General features: G+C 42.3%; 1 pseudogene; it reads left to right on the plus strand.

Moving 5' to 3' along the window:
* Positions 1-270, plus strand: LOC126071490 (60S ribosomal protein L37a-like; annotated as a pseudogene).
* The last annotated feature ends 7360 nt before the right edge of the window (positions 271-7630 follow it).

Here is a 7630-nt window from a genome sequence, read left to right on the forward strand (position 1 = left end):
ATGGCTGAATGCACCAAGAAGGTCAAAATTGTTGGTAAATATAGGACAAGTTAAGGCGCCTCTCTCAGGAAAATGATGAAGAAAGTTGAAATCAGCTAACACACTAAGTGCACTTGCTCCTTCTATGACAAGCCCAAAATGAAGAGACGAGCTGTGGGAATCTGACGCTGTGGTTTCTGCATGAAAACAGTAGCTGAAAGTGGCTGGACCTACAGCACCACCTCTGCAGTCACAGTGAAGTCCACCATCAAGAGACTGAGGGAACACTAAAGCCTTCCCAGCGCACTCATGGTAAAAGCCAAAGTCTTTGTAATGGCATGCAAAATCCAGCATCACTGTCATCTCTCACCACTCCCCCTCTTACTCATTCCACACAAGCTACAGTGACCTCCTAAGTACTCCTAGAATACACCGAGCACACCCCTGCCTCAGGACATTTGCACTAGTGGCATCCTCTGCCTGGAAAGCATCTCATATCAAATATCTGCATGCCTTCAACCTACACGCTGGGAAAAAAATCTTCGGTAACCACGTACCTGATAAGGGTCTGATATCTAAAATATATATAAAACTTCTACATTTCAACATCAAAAAGACCAATAACCCAATTGAAAAATGGACCAAAGACATGAACAGACACTTCACCAGAGAGGATGACCAAGTGGCCAACAAACACGTGAAAAAGATGCTCATCTCCATTGAGATGCAAATCAAAACCACAATGAGACATCACCTAATCTCTACTAGAATGACAATGATTTAAAAAAAGAAAATAACAAATACTGGAGAGGAGTAGTAGTTAAGTGCTACAGCTGCTAATTGAAAGATTGGCAGTTCAAATCCACCAGGCACTCCTTCAAACTCTATGTCGCAGTTCTACCCTGTCCTATAGGGTCGCTATGGGTCAGAATAGACTTGACGCCAACGGGATTGGTTTTGGGTTTTTTGGAGAGGATGTGGGGAGATTGGTCTCTTCTCCATTGCTGGTAGGAATGTAAAATGGTACAACTGCTGTGAAAAACAGTATGACGATTCCTCAAAAGATTAAAAATAGAACTACCATATGACCAAGCAATTCCGCTCCTAGGTATACACTGTAGGGATTTAAAAGTAGCCACATGAACAGACCTATGTTCATTGCAGCACTATTCAGAAGAGCAAAAAGATGCAAACAACTTAAGTGTCTGTCAAGGGATGAATGGATCAATGAAATGTGGTACATACATACAATGGAATGTCTTAGTCATCTAGTGCTGCAATAACACAAATGCCACAAGTGGATGGCTTCAACAAAGAGAAGATTATTCTGTCAGAGTCCAAATAGGCTAGAAGTCTGAATTCAGGGTGCCAGCTCCTCTTTCTGTCGACCCTGCAGGAAGGTCCTTGTGATGCATCAGTCTTCCCTTGGTCTGGGAGCATCTCAGCGCAGGAACCTCAGGTCCAAAGGACGCACTCTGCTCCCAGCGGTGCTTTCTTGGTGGTATGAGGTCCCCAACTGTCTGCTTACTTCCCTTTCCTTTTTATCTCTTGAGAGATAAAAGGTGGTGCAGGCCACACACCAGGGAAACTCCCTTTACCTTGGATCAGGGAGGTGACCTGAGTAAGGGTGGTGTAACAATCGCACCCTAATTCTCTTAACATAAAATTACAATCACAAAATGGAGGACAACCATATACGATACTGGGAATCATGGCCTAACCAAGCTGACACACACATTTTTGTGGGGACGTAAGCCAATCCATGACAGAATACTACTCAGCCATAAATAAAAAGGAGATCCTGATACATGCTGCAACATAGATGAACCTTGAGGACTTTATGCTGAGTGAAATAAGTCAATCACAAAAAGACAAATATTGTATGATCTCATATTTACGAAATGACAAGCACAGGTAAGGATATAGAGACCTATGATTATAAACGGTTACCAGGGTCGGGGGGGGATCTTTCCCTAGGTGGTAGTGACTTTTTGTTTATGGTAATGGGAAAGGTGGCACCGAATGTGGGCGGAAATTGCACAACTTGACTAATGTAAGAGATATCACTAAGCTGTACATAAGTAAAAGAACAGCTTGGTAAGTGTTATGTATAAATTTGAAATGAGAAAACACAAAATGGGCTACGGCTGTTGATACTACTCAGACATAACCAAACACCTCAAGGGACTAGTTGTTTTGGTTTGAAGGATTAGGGTGATGGTCTCATGGGACAATCCAGTCAACTGGCATAATACTGTTTTTTTGTTTGTTTGTTTTGTGTTTTAAGTGAGAGTTTACAAATCAAGTCAGTCTCTCATACAAAAATTTATATACACCTATACCGTGCTATATACTTCTAGCTGCTCTCCCCCTAATGAGACTGTATAGTCCTCTCCACCCTGTATTCTCCGTGTCCATTCAGCCAGCTTCTGTCCCCCTCTGCCTTCTCATCTCCCCTCCAGACAGGAGCCGCCCTCATAGTCTTATGTGTCTACTTGATCCAAGAAGCTGGCTCTTCACCAGTATCATTTTCTATCCCATTGTCCAGTCCAATCCCTGTCTGAAGAGTTGGCTTTGGGAATGGTTCCTGTCTTGGGCTAACAGAAGGCCTGGGGTCCTTCTAGTCTCAGGCCATTAAGTCTGGTCTTTTTACTTGAGAATTTGAGGTCTGCATCCCACTGCTCTCCTGCTCCTTCAGGAGTTCTCTGTTGTGTTCCCTGTCAGGGCAGTCATCGATTGTTGCCAGGCACCATCTAGTTCTTCTGGTTTCAGGCCGTGTAGTCTCTGGTTTATGTGGCCCTTTCTGTCTCTTGGGTGTCTTTGGTGTTTTTCATTACCCTTTGCTCCAGGTGGGTTGAGACCAACTGACGCATCTTAGATGGCCTCTTGCTAGCGTTTAAGACCCCAGACGGCAGTCTCCAAAATGGGATGCAGAATGTTTTCTTAATAGATTTTATTATGTCAGTTGACCTAAATGTCCCCTGAAACCATGGTCCTCAAACCCCCGCCCCTACTACACTGACCTTCAAAATGTTCAGTTTATTCAGGAAACTTCTTTGCTTTTGGTTTAGTCCAGTTGTGCTGACCTCTCCTGTACTGTGTGTTGTCTTTCCCTTCACTTAAAATAGCTCTTGTCTACTATCTAATTAATGAATACCCTTTCCCTCCCTCCCTCCCCACTCTCGCAACCATCAGAGAATATTTTCTTCTCTGTTTAAACTATTTCCTGAATTCTTATAATAGCAGTCTCATACAATATTTGTCCTTTTGCAACTGACTAATTTCACTCAGCATAATGCCTTACAGATTCCTCCACGTTATAAAATGTTTCACGGATTCATCATTGTTCTTTACTGATGCGTGGTATTCCATTGTGTGAATATACCATAACTTCTTTATGCTTTCATCTATTGATGGGCATTCGGTTGCTTCATCTTTTTGTTATTGTAAACAGTGCTGCAGTGAACATGGGTGTGCATATATCTGTTCGTGTAAAGGCTCTTATTTCTTTAGGATATATTCCAAGGAGTGGGATTGCTGGGTAGTATGGTAGCTCTATTTCTAACTTTTTAAGGAAGCGCCAAATCGATTTCCAAAGTGGTTGTACCATTTTACATTCCCACCAGCAGTGTATAAGTGTTCCAATCTCTCCACAGCCTTTCCAACATTTATTATTTTGTGTTTTTTGGATTAATGCCAGCCTTGTTGGAGTGATATGGAATCTCATTATAGTTTTGATTTGCATTTCTCTAATGGCTAATGATCGTGAGCATGTCCTCATGTATCTGTTGGCTACCTGAATGTCTTCTTTAGTGAAGTGCCTGTTCATATCCTTTGCCCATTTTTTTAACTCAACAACTTTTTGTTGTTGAGTTTTTGCAGTATCATGCAGATTTTAGAGATCAGATGTTGATCGGAAATCTCATAGCTAAAAACTTTTCCCCAATCTGTAGGTAATCTTTTACTCTTTTGGTGAAGTCTTTGGATGAGCAGAGGTATTTGATTTTTAGGAGCTCCCAGTTATCTTGCCTGCTTCCACCAAGTAGTCCTAGCTTATTCTTATTGACTCTCCTTTGTAGGTGACTTTTCGTTTATCCCTAGCTGCTCTTAAAATTCTCTCTTTATCTTTGGTTTTGGCAAGTTTGATTATAGTATGCCTTGGTGTCTTTCTTTTGAGATCTACCTTATGTGCAGTTCGATGAGCATCTTGGATAGGTATCTTCTCATCTTTCACAATATCAGGGAAGTTTTCTGCCAACAAATCTTCAACAATTCTCTCTGTATTTTCTGTTATCCCTCCCTGTTCTGGTACTCCAATCACTCGTAGGTTATTTTTCTTGATAGAGTCCCACATGGTTCTTACAGTTTCTTCATTTTTAAAAAATTCTTTTATCTGTTTTTTCTTTGAATATATTGTTACCAAGTGTTTTATCTTCACTCTCACTAATTCTACCTTCCATTTCCTCAATTCTGATCCTCTGACTTTCTACTGGGTTGTCTAAATCTCAGATTTTATTGTTAATCTTCTGAATTTCTGATTTCTGTCTCTCTGTGGATTCTTGTACCCTATAAAATTTTCCGTTATGTTCTTGAATAACCTTTTTAATTTCTTCAACTGCTTTATCTGTGTTTTGCCTGATCTTGTTCCTGATGTCTTGAAGAGTTCTGTATATTAATGTTTTGTGTTCTGCATCTCGTAATTCCAGGAAGGCACCTTCATCCAGAAGATCCCTTGATTCTTTGTTTTGAGAGCTTGTTGAAGCGATCATGGTCTGCTTCTTTATGTGATTTGATATCGACTGTTGTCTCCGAGCCATCTATAAGTTATTGTATTAGTTTATTTTATGTTTGCTTACTGTATCCTAGCTTCTTGCTTTGTTTTGTTTTGATATGCCCAGATAGGCTGCTTGAGTGAGCTAGCTTGATTATTTTCACCTTTGAAGCTCTAACATCCTGTCACCAAATGGTTAGAGCTGTTACCAGGTATGTAAGCCTAGGAGTCCATTCACTTTTCTTGTATGGATTCAGCTCAGGTGTCCAGGTAGTTGGTCACCAAGTGTGTGGTACAGGCTCTGTGCTACAGTCTTAGAGGGGCAGGGGTGATTTATGTAGGTACAGGTAACTGGTTGCAGCAGGGGGTCACGCTCTGAACAAGGCAGGGGGCTGACAACCATCCCCCCAATTGTCTGTGAGGAAAGTGTTTCCCTGTTCCCTAGAGCACACAGGTTGGTGGGTTCTGCAGACAGACCATGGGCACCCAATGTTTTTTGGTTGTAAGGATCAGGAGGTATCAATTATCCTTGGACCCCTCTCACAGGTGGCTAGGTGACTGGGTAGAGCCACCAGTCCTCATGCCCCTGATGTGGGTAGTTGAGGACTCTGTTAAATAGGCAAAGCGGTGTCAAACATCAAACACCCAACTCTCCACTGCATAGCTGAAATAGTTGCAGTTTACCAACAAGGGCCTATTCTCCTGAAATAGGCCCACACAAGTCCATGCGGGGTGGAAAAGTGTTCAAAGTCCACGGACCGTTTATGCCTGGACAGGAGCCGCCTCTGTCCTGAGCTTCCCAGCTTAGTGGAGCTGGCAGATTATCTTTTCCCCCAACTGTGAATTTATTTCTTCTTCAAGACCTGTAGAATGGCTCAGGATGATCAGCAGAGTCTATCTCAGGCCCAGGAACATCGACAGCCACTGAAGCCAGCTTGGGGGCTGGGGGTGCGGTAAAACATACTAAAGTACTTAGCTTTTACTGAAAGCACCATTCTTCTCTGGTTCCAGAGGTGTGAGTAGCCTGTGCGGCCGGCTGTCTCTCCCTGAGGAAACTGTGTCTAGAATGCTATGGCCAGCCCCGCTGCGGTCGCTCCAGGGAATGGTGCCTGAGGTTTCCTGGCCATTCAGGTCCAGCAACTCCTCTCCACTTCTGAACTGTCTCTTCCTCCCCTTGCTGCTCAGTCCATTTTCTAATTTTGCCTTTGATGTTCAGGGCTCCTAGCTTGTCATAAATATAATCATTTCACTTGTTTTTTTGGGTCTTTGTTGTAAGAGGGATCACTGGAAGCATCTGACTACTCTGCCATCTTGGCCCTGCCACACCTTTTACAAGAATTTGAGGTCTGCATACCACTGCTCTCCTGCTCCATCAGGGATTCTCTGTTGTGTTCACTGTCAGGGCAGTCATCAGTTGTAGCCGGGCACCAACTAGTTCTTCTGGTCTCAGGCTGATGTAGTCTCTGGTTTATGTGGCCCTTTCTGTCTCTTGGGCTAATATTTTCCTTGTGTCTTTGGTATTTTCATTCTCCTTTGCTCCAGGTGGGTTGAGACCAATTGATGCATCTTAGATGGCCCCTTGCTACTGTTTAAGACTCCAGAGACCACTCACCAAAGTGGGTGGCATCATACTGTTTTTAAAGGTTCTGTTCTACCTCCCAGTTCAGTGAGTAGTGTGTGGGGTCTAAAAAGCTTGCAAGCAGCCATCCAAAATACAATTGGTCTCTATTTGCCTGAAGCAACAGAGGAAGAAGGAAACCCAAGAAGCAGAGAAGCAACTGGACTACAGGACTAACTGCCCAGCTACCATTACCAAACTTTTCCATAAGGGACACAATAAATGGACCCTGATAGAAAGGGAAAACGTGTGGAACAGAACTTCAAATTCCAAAAGAATCCAGACTTACTGGGCCCGTTGAGGTTGAAAGAGTCCTTGAGACTATTGCCCTGGGATACTCTTTAAACCTCGAATCAAAACTACCCCCTGAAGTCATCTTTCAACAACAACAACAACAAAAAAGCAGCTTAGCTCAAAAAATGAAGAATGTCACTCTTAAGCATTGCGCTCTTTTAAAAAATTATCTACCCCTGACACGCTGTTAACCCAGAACTGAAACCATTCCTGAAGCCCACTCTTCAGACAAAGATTAGATAAGACTATAAAACAAAAATAACACACGTGAGGAATGTGCTTCTTAATTCAATCAGATGTATGAGACCCAATGGGCAGCTCCTGTCCAAAACAGGATGAGAAGGCAGGAAGGGACAGGAACTGGTCGAATGGACACAGGGAACCCAGGGTGGAAAGGCGGAGTGTGCTGGCACATTGTGGGAATTGGAACTGAAAATTAAATTTTTAAAAGAAAAAAAAATTTTATCTCTATGAGACCAAAGGGGCAACGGTAACTCTAAAGCATAGATGAGAAGTTTAGGTGGGCAATGAGTCTAAATTAATGGGCTGAAACAACTACAGCAGAAGTAACAAGACCCTTGACACAATGTGAAGAATGTAACCAATGCATAACATAGGTAGAAACTGTTAAATGAGCGCATGTTTTTCATGTTTTGATGTGTATATTTCCCCCCAAAATTAAATTTTATATATATATATATTTCTCTCACTTTCTTCAGGTCTCTATTCAAATGTCACTGTTCAGTGAAGCCTTTCCCAACTAAATTTTAAAAAATAGCACCATCCTCCCCAGTTCAAGCCCTAGCACTTCCACGCTCCCTCCCTACTTTATTCTTCTCCACGGCACTTAACAACATTGGACAATTTTTACTTGTGTATTTATTTTCTATCCTCCATACCAGGATACACACACCTGAGGGCAGGTTGTTTTTGTTTTAATTTATTTATTTATTTTGGTGAAAATATAC

Source organism: Elephas maximus, chromosome 3, assembly GCF_024166365.1.
Source record: "Elephas maximus indicus isolate mEleMax1 chromosome 3, mEleMax1 primary haplotype, whole genome shotgun sequence".
NCBI lineage: Eukaryota > Metazoa > Chordata > Mammalia > Proboscidea > Elephantidae > Elephas > Elephas maximus.